Here is an 18,517-nt window from a genome sequence, read left to right on the forward strand (position 1 = left end):
CTTATAGATACTGAGAGCTTCACAATTTTAGAAACAGGTGCCTCTTTACCAGGTATATGGATATTTTCTGCCATCTAATGGTCATTTTTGAGGACAACAGCATTTATGCCCACAAAGAAGGTGTTCCACCCTGGATAGCACATAAGAACTTGATTTGACAACTTTAGGTATCTCATATAAGTGGAATCATAATTTCACAGGTGTACATATATGTCCAAACATGTCAAATTTTATACATTAAATATGTGCACATCTTGCATGTCAGTTACACTTTAATAAAGCCAGTTTTTAAAAAAAGAAGCCAGTGGGAATTTGCTATATGACTCAGGGAGCTCAAACCAGGGCTCTGTGACAACCTAAAGGGGTGGGATGGGGTGGGAGGGAGTTTCAAGAGGAAGGGGACATATGTATACCCATGGCTGATTCATATTGATGTATGGTGGAAACTAACACAAGATTGTAAAGCAATTATCCTTCAATTAAAAATAAATAAATTTTGAAAAAAGAAGAAGAACTCGCTGGCTCCCAGGCATCTTCTCCATCTTCCAGCTTACTAAAACTAAATCAAGGAGAAAGTATAACATTTAGACAGTCAACTAATTTACTAGTCTCTAGGACAAGAGCACGATCAAGTGGGTGAGTGCTCTGTTTCTGCATCAGCTTCCACTTGGGGGAGCTCTTCCTTCTTTACTGCCTTTCCTTGTAGCTCAGTTGGTAAAGAACCTGCCTGCAATGCAGGATATCCCGGTTCAATTCCTGGGTCGGGAAAATCTCCTGGAGAAGGGAGAGGCTACTCACTCCAGGATTCTTGTACTTCCCTTGTGGTTCAGCTGGTAAAGAATCCACCTGCTATGCAGGAGACCTGGGTTCGATCCCTGAGTTGGAAAGACTCCCTGGAGAAGGGAAAGGCTACCCACTCCAGTATTCTGGCCTGGACAATTCCATGCGGTCACAAAAATCGGACATGACTGAATGACTTTCACTTTCACTTAACCTCACTTCTAAGGCTGGAGTTAATCCGTATTGCCATAGGCCACTCTAAGTGACCCTTCTCCTAGCCACGGTGGTTGATTCAGGGTGGATGCATAATCCACCCTGAGTCAATAATCGATGAAATTTCTGCAGATATCTAAGAAATAGACTCTCTCCAATCCCTACTGGACATAAGCAAATATATGTAGCCAAAAAATTTGCTGGTACCATCTTGGAACCAGAGGGGAGAGACTAACAAATTGGAGAAACCACCAGAGAAGAAGAGAGAGAAATGGAGATAGAAACTAAATCCTGGTTAGATCACTGAAGCCTTGGACAAAGTCTCTCCTGAAGCTAGTCCTTCCTCCTCCCTATTGGCCAATAAAGTTCACTGTTTATTGAAAGCAGTTGGAGTCGGATGTTCTGCCTTTTGAAATAATAATAGTAATAGTTATAATTCAAATAGGTCCCACACAAACTGTTCCTAGACTTTTCATTAGTTCTTGCAGACTCCTTTCTTCCCATCTCACCAGACTAAGGGGAAAATGTGGGTGAAAGCCCACCAGTGCTCACTGGGTTCTGGGGGTGCCGACTTGGTCATTAGTAACTGGACCTGAGTAGGGGGAGAAGGCAGAGGCAGGGGTGACCCCAAGGGGATGGACTTGAGTTACTTCAGGACTGACTGCTGTCTCCATCAAATTTGGAGGAAGGAGAAGAGGCTCAATGAGGTATAACTCAAATATGAGAATTGTCCTCATGCTCGGTCACTTCAGTCATATCCAGCTGCAGCCTCATGGACTGTAGCCCACCAGGCTCCTTTGTCCATGGAATTTTCCAGGCCAGAAAACTGGAATGGGTAGCCATTTGCTACTCCCAGGGGATCTTCCAACCCAAGGATCGAGCCTGTGTCTCCTTCATCGCCTACACTGGTAGGCCCTTTAGGGCATAGATGGTGTGTTCTTTATCTTCAGTCCGTCCCCTAGGAGACCCCCCAGGACAGTGTGCAATTAATGAAAAACAAATAACTATAAGATACATTATCCAAAAACAATTAGAGAATAATTAAGTCCTGGGCTCTTCTGCGGGTCTGGTGATTGTGTCAAAAGTTCTAAGAAGTTCTGCGATGCCTGCTGGTGAAGAGGAGGAGTCCGTCAGGGAAAGAGGTGGCACTGAAGCTGTACCTTGAAGATACCGGTGGAGAAAGGGCAGGAAGGTGCTCTGGGCTGGGAGAAGGATTTGGGCAAAGATGCTCCTGCCTCTCCATCTGACTGAGGGGTTACACTGTGCAGGATTGTATCACTGCTCCAAATAACTGGACAGAGGGTCAGAGGGGAGCAGCCAGGCAGGGACCCTGCCTGACCTGACAACCGGTGACTCATCACGGTGGCTAGAGAAGCCAAGGGAGCCAGGAAGGGATTGCATTTGGGGAAACAGGTCACAGAAAACTAAACAGACAACAAAAAAGGTTCTTAATTGCAACGTTCTACCTCCCTCAGCCAAGTCTGGAGACCATTTGGTGCGCTGCTATTGAAATCCAAGGAATAGGAAATGAGGCAGCTGCTGCTAATGTTTTGGGCTTCTTTTCGTGTGATTATGCACAAGATGGAGAGAAGGGAGAGGGGACCCTGAGCCACTATGATCAGCAAATCCAGAAGCCAATAGCATTGTCGGGCTGCCTTTACCTCTGAAGGAATTTTCCAGAGAATTTTCTATTTTAAAAGAGTCTCACTCCCATAATTGTTTCCAATTTAAGAAGAAAAAAAAAAAAACCACCTCTTCAAAAGGATAGCATTACTTCGAAGCAAGTTGTTTCCTACGCATTTTAAAAAGAAAATATGGCACAACCTAAAGCAGCTTTCTGTCAGCTACTGGGGATTTGCATGAGAATGATCAAAGGAGCCCTTTTCCCTCTCTCTGAGATATATAAACTTATCAGGCTCCTCTTAAAAGGCTCTCTGAGTGTATGCAGTCGCTCTTCTATCATAACTGTTTACACTTACAGGCAATATAACTCTCATGGCCGGTTTTATGAATTCCTTAGCTGTCTGCAAAAGGAAGTACTTTGAAACATTAGAAAATCCATTCAAATCTTATTTTCTGGCAGCAGGTGACTTGAAAATGATTTTGTGCTCCATCTTGTTTTCTGATTCTTTGAAGAGTGATGATGCCGACCGGCTTTATGACTTCCACAGGGAGACAGAGACAGAGAGAGAGAGATGGAGAGACTTGTGAGCACCATGGCCCTCACCCATCATCCTTATGCAATTTACACCTGCCAAGTTTTTGGTGACCGGATTAGGTTTATCCCAAAGGAATAATGAGATAATTATGGCATTGCATCCTGGAAATCTGCCCATGTTATTTTTTTCCATTTTAATATGAACACTACAAGGTTGAGCAAAGGTGGCGTGGGACAGTGGAAGAGGCATGGAATTGGGTACCATTAAATCTGAGACACAAATCCCAATTTGGCGTGACTAATAACCTTTTAAATCTTGTTTACCCCTAAAATATGATAGTTATGTCCACTCCAAAAAGTACTGAGGATTAAGTGAGATAATATACATCAAATATCTCCTTTACATGATACACAGTATTGGTTCAAGGACCTGGTTTGATGCTTGTGGGGCAGGGGGTGGAAACCACTGCTAGTAACAGTATTCTTAAATAGCTTTAAATAGTCATCCAGTGAAGGAAAGCATTTAAATAGGAGAATCCATCTCAAATTATCCACAATGATGGCAATTGATTACTGTAGGAGTAATTAATATCATTAATAAGTAATAGGAAATTGATGTTTTTCCATGTGGGATATGTTTATTGTTTTATTAAGGCCAATATACGCTAATTTTCACATATTTACATGATATAATTCTATAAAAGTGGGAAATGGAAGCTCCTTACAGTTTTACACCTTCGTGCTTTAAGATACGGTGATTATCCTTTCAAGTCTGTTTTTGGGCATGTATAAAAATAGTGTTAGAGCAAAATAATGGATCTTCACTCAAGAGTAGGACTGGATCTGGATGGGATGATGGACTATTTTATCTCTAGGGCCTTATCTTTGGGATGGAGCCCACTGAGAACTTCAGACTTTTGATTTGCCTACAGCAAATTAGGCTTTTGGATTACTTTAACAGAGTGGTTGCGAGTTATCTAAAAGCATCAATATTTCCTATTGAACTTCCTTAGAAAGGCAATGGTTTTTATTGAAAGATAATTTCAAAAAGTTAGAAATATGTCTCATGTAAACATACAGTTAAGGACATGTCAACTGTTCAATTCAATATATATTCAATAAGTTAAAAGATCACTCAGATGGTACACCTGATTCAAAGTAGAATTCAAGAAACAGAAATTGAAATAATCATTCAATGGAAAGCTGAAATGGATTTGTTAATGGTTGCAAAAGTGGTTAATGTTCTTCAGGGCCATAAACTGAAACCTTTGGAGGTTAGATTTCTGAACAGACAGAAATATAAAACTTAAGGTATAAATTCATAGTATCAATGCTCCCATCAAATAATAAGGAACAAAGTTAAACACAGATGCATTTGCTTAGATCATTAAACAATCCTTGTATGAGACCTTTCAATAACACCTAGTTTGATTTTGAAAGGACATGCTGTTATCTTTTGCTTTATTTCAAAATTTTGGATGTTAACTATTCTTGTTACTTAAAATTGCTATTGTTTTTTCTTTAAAGTCATATGTCCCTATTATCTTTTGACTCAAAATCTTTTCACCTATGTCTCTAATTTCCTTTTCATGTCTTTCATTTATATATATATATATATATATATATTCATAATATATTTCATTATATAACTTTTATAAAGAAACAAGATCTTAAATTACCTTTACTTGCTCTTTTTAATCTTATCGATGTATAAATGACTACAGTGAGACTGGTCACCAGACTATCTCCCATTCTAGAAGTGATTCCATCGAAACATAGTGATTAGTTAAGATTCCTGTCTTATTGTTACGTTTTGCATATTTCTCTAAATTTCCAGCTTAGAATAAATTCCTCTGAGGCTCTATCCCACCCTCAAGACCACATAAGATTCTCATGTGTCCTAATGCACTTCTCACACTACTGGAATACATTTCCTGGCTACCTGCCACCAACACTACACCTTCCTATTTACTTGCGATCCGAAATGGCAAAGACTGTCTTCGTCCCATTTCCTCAGGCCCTGGCTGATATTAGGCACTCAGTAAATAACAATAAAATCAAGGAATGACGTATTGACACAATTTATATGGTCAATGAAGCAAATGTGAAAATAAAAATGAAAAATTAATTTGAAACTTCCTTCCTCATCTCCCCCAACCATAGTTTTGTTTTAGTCATTCTACCAAACTGTGTCACTGAACTTAAACATAATAAAATTCCACCTTTTAATGTTTTAATTAGTGCTTTTGCCTTTACTCAGATTATTTACTACTCTTTAGGTGACATAGCAAGACGGTCAAATTCTGAGTTTCTCAACTCAAAATTGAGTTCAGTTGTTCAAAAGCAGTGTTCCTGAGTGTTAACACAGATTTAACTTTTGCTCCATAGTCAACAGTTACAAAAAGGATTTTTCCCTTGTAAGAGCTAAAGCCATTTAGCACAGCATTTTAATTTTTAGTAAAGAACTAAATCAAAATGAGTTTCTTATCATAAATATTAGATGCCACAGTGACCAGTTGGGGTGTGTTGTCCAGCCAGTGTGTCCCTGTGTAACCCCGCCCATCTTCACTCTAAAACAAAGCATGGATGTAAGAAGTGACAGATCACAGTTAGAGGATACTTGCTACACTGATGAGCTTTTCAAGGACCAAGGATCATTGGTGAGTTAGGAGTAATACTTAAACCACTGGGCAATCTCATACTGCCGTAATGAGAACTGAAGGAGGCTAGAGAGCTGAAATAGCAGAAAGCCAGCCTAACCACATTACTAATATCACTAGCAGGCAACATAGTGAGCACTCAGTAAATACCTGTTAATGCTGCTCCTCTCTCTTCTCCTGTGAAAGGCCCAGTTCCCAATCCCCATCTGCCAGTTCCTACATACACACTGACCAAGCAAGAAGGAGCATTTTTCCCCAGGTCAGTTCAGGAGATCAGAAGTGAAGTCTCTAATGGAGGAACTGTCCAGTGTTGCAGTCATAAAGAATTAATAACCAACACTTGTGGGAGCACTTGATTTCTAACATTTGCCAGTTTCCATGTTATAAATACTTTTATCATCCCATCAACAATTTCAAGCTACCAACATGATTTCACTTAATCATATTCTATGATATTACATGAATTATATATATTAGATATTTCAGCTCCCCCTTTTAGCTTCCTATAAGTAAAAATAAAAAATGAGTATTTAGAACACATAAGCAATGCTATCAACTAACATGACCTACTGGACAGATTATTCTGCCAAACAACAGCAGAATACTATTTTTTCCATTGCAAATTAAACATTTTTCAATACTGACGATATGCTGTGACATAAAATAAATCTTAATTATTTAAAAAGTCTCAGATAAGACAGACTATGGTTTCTGACTGCAGAGGGTTGCATTTACAACAGAAGTTATTCAAAAATCTCCAGATATTTAGGAATTAAACAGGATACTTTCAAACAACCCATGGGTCAAAAGAGAAATCACAGAGGGAATTGAGATATCTTTTGAATTGAATAAAAATTGAACCAAAACATTTCAAATTTTTTAGAACAGAGCTGGAAGGGTGTTTGAAGTATAACTTACATCTTTAAATGCTTATATCAGGAAAAAAAAAAAAAGAAAAGTCCTATATCAACAACACAGCTTTCACCTTAAGATGTTGGGAAAAGAAGGGCATATTTTACTAAATCTCAAGAGAAGAAAGGAAATAGTAAATAGAAAAATAGAGACTATCAATTAAACCAGAGGGTTGTTTTTGTAAAAAGGCAGTCAAATTGACAACCTAGTAAGTATATTAATCAGGGAAAATGAGAAAATGTGTTGATTACCATTATTTGGAATAATAAAGGAATACCACTACAGATCTTACCTTAATAAAAGTAGAATAAGGAAATATTATAAAGAACCTGATGCTAATAAATTTGAAAGCTTAGGTGAACTAGACAAATTCCTTGAAAGATTAAAATATTCAGCATACACACACAAAAATAGTAAACTTCAATAGCACTGTATTTTAACTTTGTATACTGAATTTTTCTTACAATCCAAATAAGCTTTGTTTCACTGGTTAATTCTAACAAACACTGAAGAAAAAATAACACATTTCATTCGCAAAGTGCAGTTAACACTACACACTTCCACTGCAGGGGTCACGGTTTGACCTCTGGTTGGGGAACTAAGATCCTGCATGCCATGTGACATGACCAAAAAACAAAATAAAAATAAAGAGGTTATCCTGGCTCATCTGAGTAGAGCCTAAGTAATCACAAAGATCTTTGAAATGTGGGAGAAGAAGGCAGAAGAGTCAGTAACATGTATTGTGATGTGAGAAAGACTTGACTAGCCATTGATGGCTTTGAAGATGGGAAAACATCATGAGCCAAAGAATGGGGGTGACCTCTAGCAGATGGGAAAAAAAAAAGAGAAAAGAAAAAATCTTCTTTAGAAGAGTACTAATGCATTTCAAACATACAATTATGTTTTAAGGTCTCCATAACCTGGTACTGATGAAGGAATGGACACATAGATAAACTGAATAGAATAGAAAATTATGTCTCAAATGCCTATGGAAATTTAGTATGTGATAAAGGTGACATCTCAATTAAGTACAGAGGATCTTATCTTTGTAATAAATGTACTAGGTTAATTGTATATATATCCAATAAGGACCAAGGTAAAATTGTGCTCATCTATCATACTATGAGAAATTCCAAATGGGTTAGAGATCTAAATATAAAAAGTGAAATTATGTAAAAGATAGAAGAAATTGTGGATAAAAATTCTCTAATCTCTCTTACCAGGGGAAACCATTGCTAACAATGACTCAAATTCCAAAAGCAGTTAATCAAAGCATTGTTAAACTGATCATACTAAATAATTTTTCTTTATTAGTTTTTTATTTTTTAAATTTTAAAATCTTTAATTCTTACATGCGTTCCCAAACATGACCCCCCCCTCCCTCCTCCCTCCCCATAACATCTCTCTGGGTCATCCCCATGCACCAGCCCCAAGCATGCTGTATCCTGCGTCAGACATAGACTGGCGATTCAATTCTTACATGATAGTATACATGTTAGAATGCCATTCTCCCAAATCATCCCACCCTCTCCCTCTCCCTCTGAGTCCAAAAGTCCGTTATACACATCTGTGTCTTTTTTCCTGTCTTGCATACAGGGTCGTCATTGCCATCTTCCTAAATTCCATATATATGTGTTAGTATACTGTATTGGTGTTTTTCTTTCTGGCTTACTTCACTCTGTATAATCGGCTCCAGTTTCATCCATCTTATCAGAACTGATTCAAATGAATTCTTTTTAACGGCTGAGTAATACTCCATTGTGTATATGTACCACAGCTTGCTTATCCATTCATCTGCTGATGGACATCTAGGTTGTTTCCATGTCCTGGCTATTATAAACAGTGCTGCGATGAACATTGGGGTACATGTGTCTCTTTCAATTCTGGTTTCCTCGGTGTGTATGCCCAGCAGTGGGATTGCTGGGTCATAAGGTAGTTCTATTTGCAGTTTTTTAAGGAATCTCCACACTGTTCTCCATAGTGGCTGTACTAGTTTGCATTCCCACCAACAGTGTAGGAGGGTTCCCTTTTCTCCACACCCTCTCCAGCATTTATTGCTTGCAGATTTTTGGATCACAGCCATTCTGACTGGTATGAAGTGGTACCTCATTGTGGTTTTGATTTGCATTTCTCTAATAATGAGTGATGTTGAGCATCTTTTCATGTGTTTGTTAGCCATCCGTATGTCTTCTTTGGAGAAATGTCTATTTAGTTCTTTGGCCCATTTTTTGATTGGGTCGTTTATTTTTCTGGAATTGAGCTGCATAAGTTGCTTGTATATTTTTGAGATTAGTTGTTTGTCAGTTGCTTCATTTGCTATTATTTTCTCCCATTCAGAAGGCTGTCTTTTCACCTTGCTTATAGTTTCCTTTGTTGTGCGGAAGCTTTTAATTTTAATTAGATCTCATTTGTTTATTTTTGCTCTTATTTCCAGAATTCTGGGAGGTGGATCATAGAGGATCCTGCTGTGATTTATGTCTGAGAGTGTTTTGCCTATGTTCTCCTCTAGGAGTTTTATAGTTTCTGATCTTACATTTAGATCTTTAATCCATTTTGAGTTTATTTTTGTGTGCGGTGTTAGAAAGTGATCTAGTTTCATTCTTTTACAAGAGGTTGACCAGTTTTCCCAGCACCACTTGTTAAAGAGATTGTCTTTACTCCATTGTATATTCTTGCCTCCTTTGTCAAAGATAAGGTGTCCATAGGTGTGTGGATTTATCTCTGGGCTTTCTATTTTGTTCCATTGATCTATATGTCTGTCTTTGTGCCAGTACCATACTGTCTTGATGACTGTGGCTTTGTAGTAGAGCCTGAAGTCAGGCAAGTTGATTCCTCCAGTTCCATTCTTCTTTCTCAGGATTGCTTTGGCTATTTGAGGTTTTTTGTATTTCCATACAAATCGTGAAATTATTTGTTCTAGCTCTGTGAAAAATACCCTTGGTAGCTTGATAGGGATTGCACTGAATCTGTAAATTGCTTTGGGTAGTATACTCATTTTCACTATATTGATTCTTCCGATCCATGAACATGGTATATTTCTCCATCTATTAGTGTCCTCTTTGATTTCTTTCATCAGTGTTTTATAGTTTTCTATATATAGGTCTTTAGTTTCTTTAGGTAGATATATTCCTAAGTATTTTATTCTTTTCGTTGCAATGGTGAATGGAATTGTTTCCTTAATTTCTTTTTCTACTTTTTCATTATTCGTGTATAGGAATGCAAGGGATTTCTGTGTGTTGATTTTATATCCTGCAACTTTACTATATTCATTGATTAGCTCTAGTAATTTTCTGGTGGAGTCTTTAGGGTTTTCCATGTAGAGGATCATGTCATCTGCAAACAGTGAGAGTTTCACTTCTTCTTTTCCAATTTGGATTCCTTTTATTTCTTTTTCTGCTCTGATTGCTGTGGCCAAAACTTCCAGAACTATGTTGAATAGTAGCGGTGAAAGTGGGCACCCTTGTCTTGTTCCTGACTTTAGGGAAATGCTTTCAATTTTTCACCATTGAGGATAATGTTTGCTGTGGGTTTGTCATAGATAGCTTTTATTATGTTGAGGTATGTTCCTTCTATTCCTGCTTTCTGGAGAGTTTTTATCATAAATGGATGTTGAATTTTGTCAAAGGCCTTCTCTGCATCTATTGAGATAATCATATGGTTTTTATTTTTCAATTTGTTAATGTGGTGAATTACATTGATTGATTTGCGGATATTGAAGAATCCTTGCATCCCTGGGATAAAGCCCACTTGGTCATGGTGTATGATCTTTTTAATGTGTTGTTGGATTCTGATTGCTAGAATTTTGTTAAGGATTTTTGCATCTATGTTCATCAGTGATATTGGCCTGTAGTTTTCTTTTTTTGTGACATCTTTGTCAGGTTTTGGTATTAGGGTGATGGTGGCCTCATAGAATGAGTTTGGAAGTTTACCTTCCTCTGCAATTTTCTGGAAGAGTTTGAGGAGGATAGGTGTTAGCTCTTCTCGAAATTTTTGGTAGAATTCAGCTGTGAAGCCATCTAGACCTGGGCTTTTGTTTGCTGGAAGATTTCTGATTACAGTTTCAATTTCCGTGCTTGTGATGGGTCTGTTAAGATTTTCTATTTCTTCCTGGGTCAGTTTTGGAAAGTTGTGCTTTTCTAAGAATTTGTCCATTTCTTGCACGTTGTCCATTTTATTGGCATACAACTGCTGATAGTAGTCTCTTATGATCCTTTGTATTTCTGTGTTGTATGTTGTGATCTCTCCATTTTCATTTCTAATTTTATTGATTTGATTTTTCTCTCTTTGCTTCTTGATGAGTCTGGCTAATGGTTTGTCAATTTTATTTATCCTTTCAAAGAACCAGCTTTTGGCTTTGTTGATTTTTGCTATGGTCTCTTTTGTTTCTTTTGCATTTATTTCTGCCCTAATTTTTAAGATTTCTTTCCTTCTACTAACTCTGGGGTTCTCCAATTCTTCCTTTTCTAGTTGCTTTAGTTGTAGAGTTAGGTTATTTATTTGACTTTTTTCTTGTTTCTTGAGGTATGCCTGTATTGCTATGAACTTTCCTCTTAGCACTGCTTTTATAGTGTCCCATAGGTTTTGGGTTGTTGTGTTTTCATTTTCATTAGTTTCTATGCATATTTTGATTTCTTCTTTGATTTCTTCTGTGATTTGTTGATTATTCAGAAGTGTGTTGTTCAACCTCCATATGTTGGAATTTTTAATAGTTTTTCTCCTGTAATTGAGATATAATCTTAATGCATTATGGTCAGAAAAGATGCTTGGAATGATTTCGATTTTTTTGAATTTATCAAGTTTAGATTTATGGCCCAGGATGTGATCTGTCCTGGAGAAGGTTCCATGAGCACTTGAAAAAAAGGTGAAATTCATTGTTTTGGGGTGAAATGTCCTATAGATATCAATTAGGTCTAACTGATCTAATGTATCATTTAAAGTTTGCATTTCTTTGTTAATTTTCTGTTTAGTTGATCTGTCCATAGGTGTGAGTGGGGTATAAAGTCTCCCACTATTATTGTGTTATTGTTAATTTCCCCTTTCATACTTGTTAGCATTTGTCTTACATATTGCGGTGCTCCTATATTGGGTGCATATATATTTATAATTGTTATATCTTCTTCTTGGATTGTTCCTTTGATCATTATGCAGTGGCCTTCTTTGTCTCTTTTCACAGCCTTTGTTTTAAAGTCTATTTTATCGGATATGAGTATTGCCACTCCTGCTTTGTTTTGGTCTCTATTTGCGTGGTATATCTTTTTCCAGCCGTTCACTTTCAGTCTGTATGTGTCCCTTGTTTTGAGGTGGGTCTCTTGTAAGCAGCATATAGAGGGGTCTTGTTTTTGTATCCATTCAGCCAGTCTTTGTCTTTTGGTTGGGGCGTTCGACCCATTTACGTTTAAGGTAATTATTGATAAGTATGATCCCGTTACCATTTACTTTATTGTTTTGGGTTCGGGTTTATACACCCTTTTCGTGTTTCCTGTCTAGAGAATATCCTTTAGAATTTGTTGGAGAGCTGGTTTGGTGGTGCTGAATTCTCTCAGCTTTTGCTTGTCTGTAAAGCTTTTGATTTCTCCTTCGTATTTGAATGAGATCCTTGCTGGGTACAGTAATCTGGGCTGTAGGTTATTGTCTTTCATCACTTTAAGTATGTCTTGCCATTCCCTCCTGGCCTGAAGAGTTTCTATTGACAGATCAGCTGTTATCCTTATGGGAATCCCCTTGTGTGTTATTTGTTGTTTTTCCCTTGCTGCTTTTAATATTTGTTCTTTGTGTTTGATCTTTGTTAATTTGATTAATATGTGTCTTGGGGTGTTTCGCCTTGGGTTTATCCTATTTGGAACTCTCTGTGTTTCTTGGACTTGGGTGATCATTTCCTTCCCCATTTAAGGGAAGTTTTCAACTATTATCTCCTCAAGGATTTTCTCATGATCTTTCTTTCTGTCTTCTTCTTCTGGGACTCCTATAATTCGAATGTTGGAGCGTTTCATATTGTCCTGGAGGTCTCTGAGATTGTCCTCATTTCTTTTAATTCGTTTTTCTTGTTTCCTCTCTGATTCATTTATTTCTACCATTCTATCTTCTATTTCACTAATCTTATCTTCTGCCTCCGTTATTCTACTATTTGTTGCCTCCAGAGTGTTTCTGATCTCATTTATTGCGTTATTCATTATATTTTGACTCTTTTTTATTTCTTCTAGGTCCTTGTTAAACCTTTCTTGCATCTTCTCAATCCTTGTCTCTAGGCTATTTATCTGTGTTTCCATTTTGATTTCAAGATTTTGGATCATTTTCACTATCAATATTCGGAATTCCTTCTCCGGTAGATTCCCTACTTCTTCCTCTTTTGTTTGGTTTGGTGGGCAACTCTCCTGTTCCTTTACCTGCTGAGTATTCCTCTGTCTCTTCATCTTGGTTATATTGCTGCGTTTGGGGTGGCCTTTTTATATTCTGGTAATTTGTGGAGTTCTCTTTATTATGGAGCTTCCTCACTATGGGTGGGGTTCTATCAGTGGCTTGTCAAGGTTTCCTGGTTAGGGAGGCTTGTGTTGGAGTTTTGGTGGCTGGAGCTGGGTTTCTTCTCTCTGGAGTGCAGTGGAGTGACCCGTAATGGGTTATGAGACATCAAAGGTTTTGGGATAATTTTGAGCTGCCTGTATATTGAGGCTCAGGGGAGTGTTCCTGTGTTGCTGGAGAATTTGCGTGGTATGTTTTGTTTTGGAACTTGTTGGCCCTTGGGTGGAGCTTGGTTTCGGTATAGGTATGAAGGCATTTGATGAGCTCCTATTGCTTAATGTTCCCTGAATTCAAGAGTTCTCTAATGTTTTCAGGCTTTGGATTTAAGCCTCCTGCTTCTGGTTTTCAGTTTTATTTTTACAGTAGCCTCTAGACTTCTCCATCTATACAGCACCGATGATAAAACATCTAGGTTAAAGATGAAAAGTTTCTCCACATTGAGGGACACTCAGAGAGGTTCACTGAGTTACAAGGAGAAGAGAAGATGGAGGGGGTAGTTAGAGGTAACTGGAATGAGATGCAGTGAGATCAAAAGAGGAGAGAGCAAGCTAGCCAGTAGTCACTTCCTTATGTGCGCTCTATAGTCTGGACCGCTCAGAGGTATTTACAGAGTTATCCGGGGCAGAGGAGAGGGAGGAAGTAGACAGAGGTGACCAGGAAGATAAGAGAGAGGAATGAGTAGGAGAGAGACAAATCCTGCCAGTAACCAGTTCCTTAGGTCTTCTCCACCGTCTGGAACACACAGAGATTCACAGAGTTGGATAGAGAAGAGATGGGGGAGAAAAGAGACAGAGGCCACCTGGTGGAGAAAAAGGAGAGTCCAGAGGAGGAGAGAGTGGTCAAGCCAGTAATCTCGCTCTCAGGTAAACTGGGGTAGTGAAGTTTGGGTTTTTAAATGTACAAAATTGACAACAAAAACCTAAGAGCAAAGATTAAAAATCTAGAGTAGAGGTTGGATTTTCAAAGATACAATATTAAAGAAAAGCAGAAGGAAAAAGGAAGAAAGAAAAAAAAGAATTATTAAAAAACAAACAAACAAAAAACCACCAACAACCATCCAAGGACTATATATGGTGTTTGCCTTAAAAAAAAAAAAAAGTCTTTTTTTTTAAAAATAGTAATAATAGGTTATAGAAATAAAAATTAGAGGAGAAATAGAAGACTTAACAATTAAAAAAAGTTAGAAAAAAAAGAAAACAGAAAAAAACAAAAAAGCAAAAAAAAAAAAAAAAAAAAGGAATGATTTAAAAAATAGTCAAAAATATACCTGGCCCTTCTCTGATGTTATGGGCCATGTGGGATCACTTCCAAGGTGGTTCCCTCTGTTTAACTTCTTCTGTTTGCTGGTTTTTTAGGCTCACTAGTTCAGTCGCGCTGTGGGGAGGGGGGATGCTGCAAACAAATAGCACTGTCGTGTGCACACAGTATCTCAGCCCCGCTTGACCTGTCCTTTCTCGCGGCGCACAAACCGCTCCGGCTCTACGATGCTCAGCCGGGAACCGTCTGGGGCCGGCCCTAGGCTGCGTGCACTTCCCCGGTCCAAGCCGCTCAGGTTCGGCGCTCAGGCAGCCCTCAGAGGCACAAATGTGGCTGGGACTGTGCTTTGTGCCCTTCCCAGGTCCGAGTAGCTCAGGAGTTTGGCGAGCGCGATCGCCGCGGCTTGTCACCTTTTCTGCCGCTGCCGCTCAGCTCTCTGGGTGGACCACTGGCGCCCCTTGTGAGGCAGATGGTGACTGTCCAGCACCCCCAGAAGTCTTAGCAAAGGAGCCTGCTTGCAGTTAGGTAAGTAAAGTCTCTCCGGGTCTGCAATTGCCCCTTTCCAGTCCTTACGGCTCTGGCTGCCTGTCCCCGGCGGGGGATGGTCTGCAGCCGGCTTTTTCCGCTCCGTCCTTTGTTCTGTGCTCGGTCCTGGCGGTGTCTTATGTTCGAGCTTTTCGCGTGGTAGCTATCCCACAGTCTGGTTTGCTAGCCCAAGTTTAGATGGTTCTGGTTGCGTGTGGGGCGTTCCTGCCCGATTCTTGCAAAGCACTGCAGCCCGCGCCTCCCGTGCGTCCCTGCCCTGCCCCCACTTCCCAATAGCGGATGCAGGCGTCTGTGCTGCTTTTCCGCTGGGGGAGTTACTGGTGGGCTTGTAATCTGTTGGTTTTAATTATTTATCTATTTTTCCTTCCTGTTATGTTGCCCTCTGTGTTTCCAAGGCTCGCCACAGACTCGGCAGGGAGAGTGTTTCCTGGTGTTTGGAAACCTCTCTTCTTCAAATTCCCTTCCCGGGATGGGCTTCCCTTCCCAGGACGGAGCTCCCTCCCCACCTCCTTTGTCTCCTTTCTCGTCTTTTATATTTTTTCCTACCTGTTTTTGAAGACAATGGTCTGCTTTTCTGGTTGCCTGATGTCCTCTGCCAGCCTACAGAAGTTGTTTTGTGGAGTTTGCTCGGCGTCGAAATGTTCTTTTGAGGAATTTGTGAGGGAGAAAGTGGTCTTCCCGTCCTATTCCTCTGCCATCTTTCCTGTTTCCTCTAAATAAATTTTTTAAACTCAAGAGGAGTAAATCATTACATGAGGAAAATTTGCAATCATTCTGTGAAGAGTTAACATGTTTAATACACAGTTTTTAAAAACAGAGGAAAAGTCAGTCAACTCTATAGCAAAAAAAAAAAATAGACAAGATATGGAAAAGTCACGGGAAAAAATTCAAATGGCTCTTAATCTCAATTCTATTTTTAGAAATCACTTCTAAAGACACATGGTCAAACATAAAATATATTAACATGCCTGTTCACTGAAGTACTTATCTGTAAGAGAAAACAACAGGAAACTGTTGAAATGATCAATCATTAGGAACTGGTTGGATAGTTCAGAGCACATCAATGTGGAGTATTATACAACTGTATAAAGAATGAGGAATATATATCACTATGGTGTCATCTTAGGATATGCCATATAATAAAAATGACAAGATGACAAAATATACATATAATATATGTTTTATATATATATACACAATGCTACAATTTTACCTAGAGAGGGTATAAATGTGGTTACATCTATGTTTGTAAATGTTCCAATTAGAAGAGCAATGGGAGGATAAAGCATAGTACAGTGATTTAAAGCCTAAGGAAGTAGGGCAGAGAATAGAGGTGTATGTAAAACAGACGTTAGGTGACTGAATAAATCTTGTTTGGTAGATCTGGTATTGGGGCTGATTTTGTCTTTCCAAAATCATAATGCAAATTTAAATTGTAAAAAGGTCCTAAAAATAAAACATAGGAGCTTTTTCATTTTCTAGGGCTGCCATAACAAAACAAGGCATACTGGGCAGCCTGAACAGCAGCAGTTTATCTCCTCATGGTTCTGAGCCCATGGGTCTGAGATCAAAGCATCAGCAGGACTGTTTTCTTCTCAGAGTACCTCCTTGGTTTGTGGGTGACCATCTTCTCCTTGTGTCTTCACACGTCTCACTATGTGAGTTTGTGTCATCTCTTCTTCTTACAAGGATACCATAGATGGTTAGGACCCAACCAAATGACCTCATTTCACCTTAATTCTCACTTTAAGGACCCTATCTCTAAACACAGTCATATTCTAAGGACTGGGAGTTAGGGCTTCAGCATGTAAATCTTAGGGTACACAGCTCAGCCCATAATACTGCCCAGGAAAATATGTGGAGTTGGTGGCTTTTTGAACAGCCATACAGAGAAGGATTCCAAATGACAAGGGCACTCAGTAATCAGACCGTACCTACCAGTCTGGTTGATATGGCTGAAGGATGAAAAGGAAATGCAGATGAGAGAGAAAAGGTTCCAAGGGACTAGTACACCCAGTAATCACATCGTACCTCCCTGATGGATACACCCCAGGGTGAAAGGTGCAGGCGACTATTTATGCTTGCGGTGCTGGCCGTTCTGCAGCAGCTGTGACACACCTCGGCTCAGCCCAACCGAGGTAAGGCGTTCTAGAGGTGGGGCACGGATCTTACGCCTTCCATCCCCAAGATCACGGGAACTGGACCAATCTGCTCATGACCCTGGAGGTGAAGGGAGGTAGACAGTCTTCCAAAGCCAGCCTGGTTTCTGTCTAATGGTGGATGGGGGAGCTGGGCCAAAGAAAAAATTCATGGTTTCTTTCATGCCCTGTTCCCCAGGGACCACCATGGGCCCTGCCTTCCTGCTGGTCTTTCCTTTGCTGCTGGTTCTGTCAACACCCTGCGATGCCTGTGAGTGTAAAATGCAGCATCCTCAGACATTTTACTGCATATCAGATGTCGGTGAGTCAAGGGAGACATCAGAGAAGCATCCGTCAAGGAGGGTGGTGGGTCTCACAATGGAGTGTAGAAATGCAGAGGTCGGGGAGCTCTGACGATGGGGAACAGGTCTCCAGGAGATTTAGGATGGGGGACTCTTAAGTCAATGACCCATTTCTTTCTCCTCCCAGTTATAATAGGTAATATATTGGAACGCGGAAATGATACCGCATTAAAACGAAGCTACAGAATCAACGTCACTCAGGTGAGACCCAACACCTCTTTACTTCTTATCCCCTTCCTTCAAAATCAGTAAGCTCTCCAATCTGTGCTTGCTGAGGGAGGTGGTTGTTTTCTGGATACCAGCAACTTCTATGAGAAACTGAGGTCCTGCTCTTTCGATCCCTCCCATCACAGATACTCAAGTTTCCCAAGAAGAATCCCCCCATCACTTCTATATACACACCCAAGGACTGGGATAGCTGTGGGTATGAGGTGAGGACTTCTCAACAATCACAATTACTTCTTGCAGGTGAGCACCCTGTCCACGCTCAGCCCCTCCGCCTTGTGACCCACTCTTCTTCTGCAACTCTAGCACCGCCAAGGACCAAGGGCCCCTTCTCCATGATCTGACAGGTTTCTCCAGGGAAGAATGCTGGACCATCATTCACGGCTGACTCTGTACCCTGACAGCCTCGGGATTTCCAGACCCTCTGGGGCTGACTACCTGGGGACACCCACACATGCTGTGCCGACTCTCAGGGTGTGCCCTCTGATCACTGCAGGCTATCTGAGAAACGGGGCACTGTACTTCACAAGATGCCACCTGGTATACTTCTGGTACCGTCTCACCGACGAGCAGAGGTTAGGTTTCCAGGCGCTGTACAAAAGGGGATGCAGATGTCAGGTGAGTGGCCTCCCCAGCCTTCTGCTCTACTGCGCAGGCACTGGGGCGTGACTTGCCCCATCGTCTTGTGCCCAGAGTTCCCTCCCACCTACCTCCTTCCGTGGATGACCCCTACTCTCTCACCTTCCTCCT

This window comes from Ovis canadensis, chromosome 14 (genome assembly GCF_042477335.2).
Source record: "Ovis canadensis isolate MfBH-ARS-UI-01 breed Bighorn chromosome 14, ARS-UI_OviCan_v2, whole genome shotgun sequence".
NCBI lineage: Eukaryota > Metazoa > Chordata > Mammalia > Artiodactyla > Bovidae > Ovis > Ovis canadensis.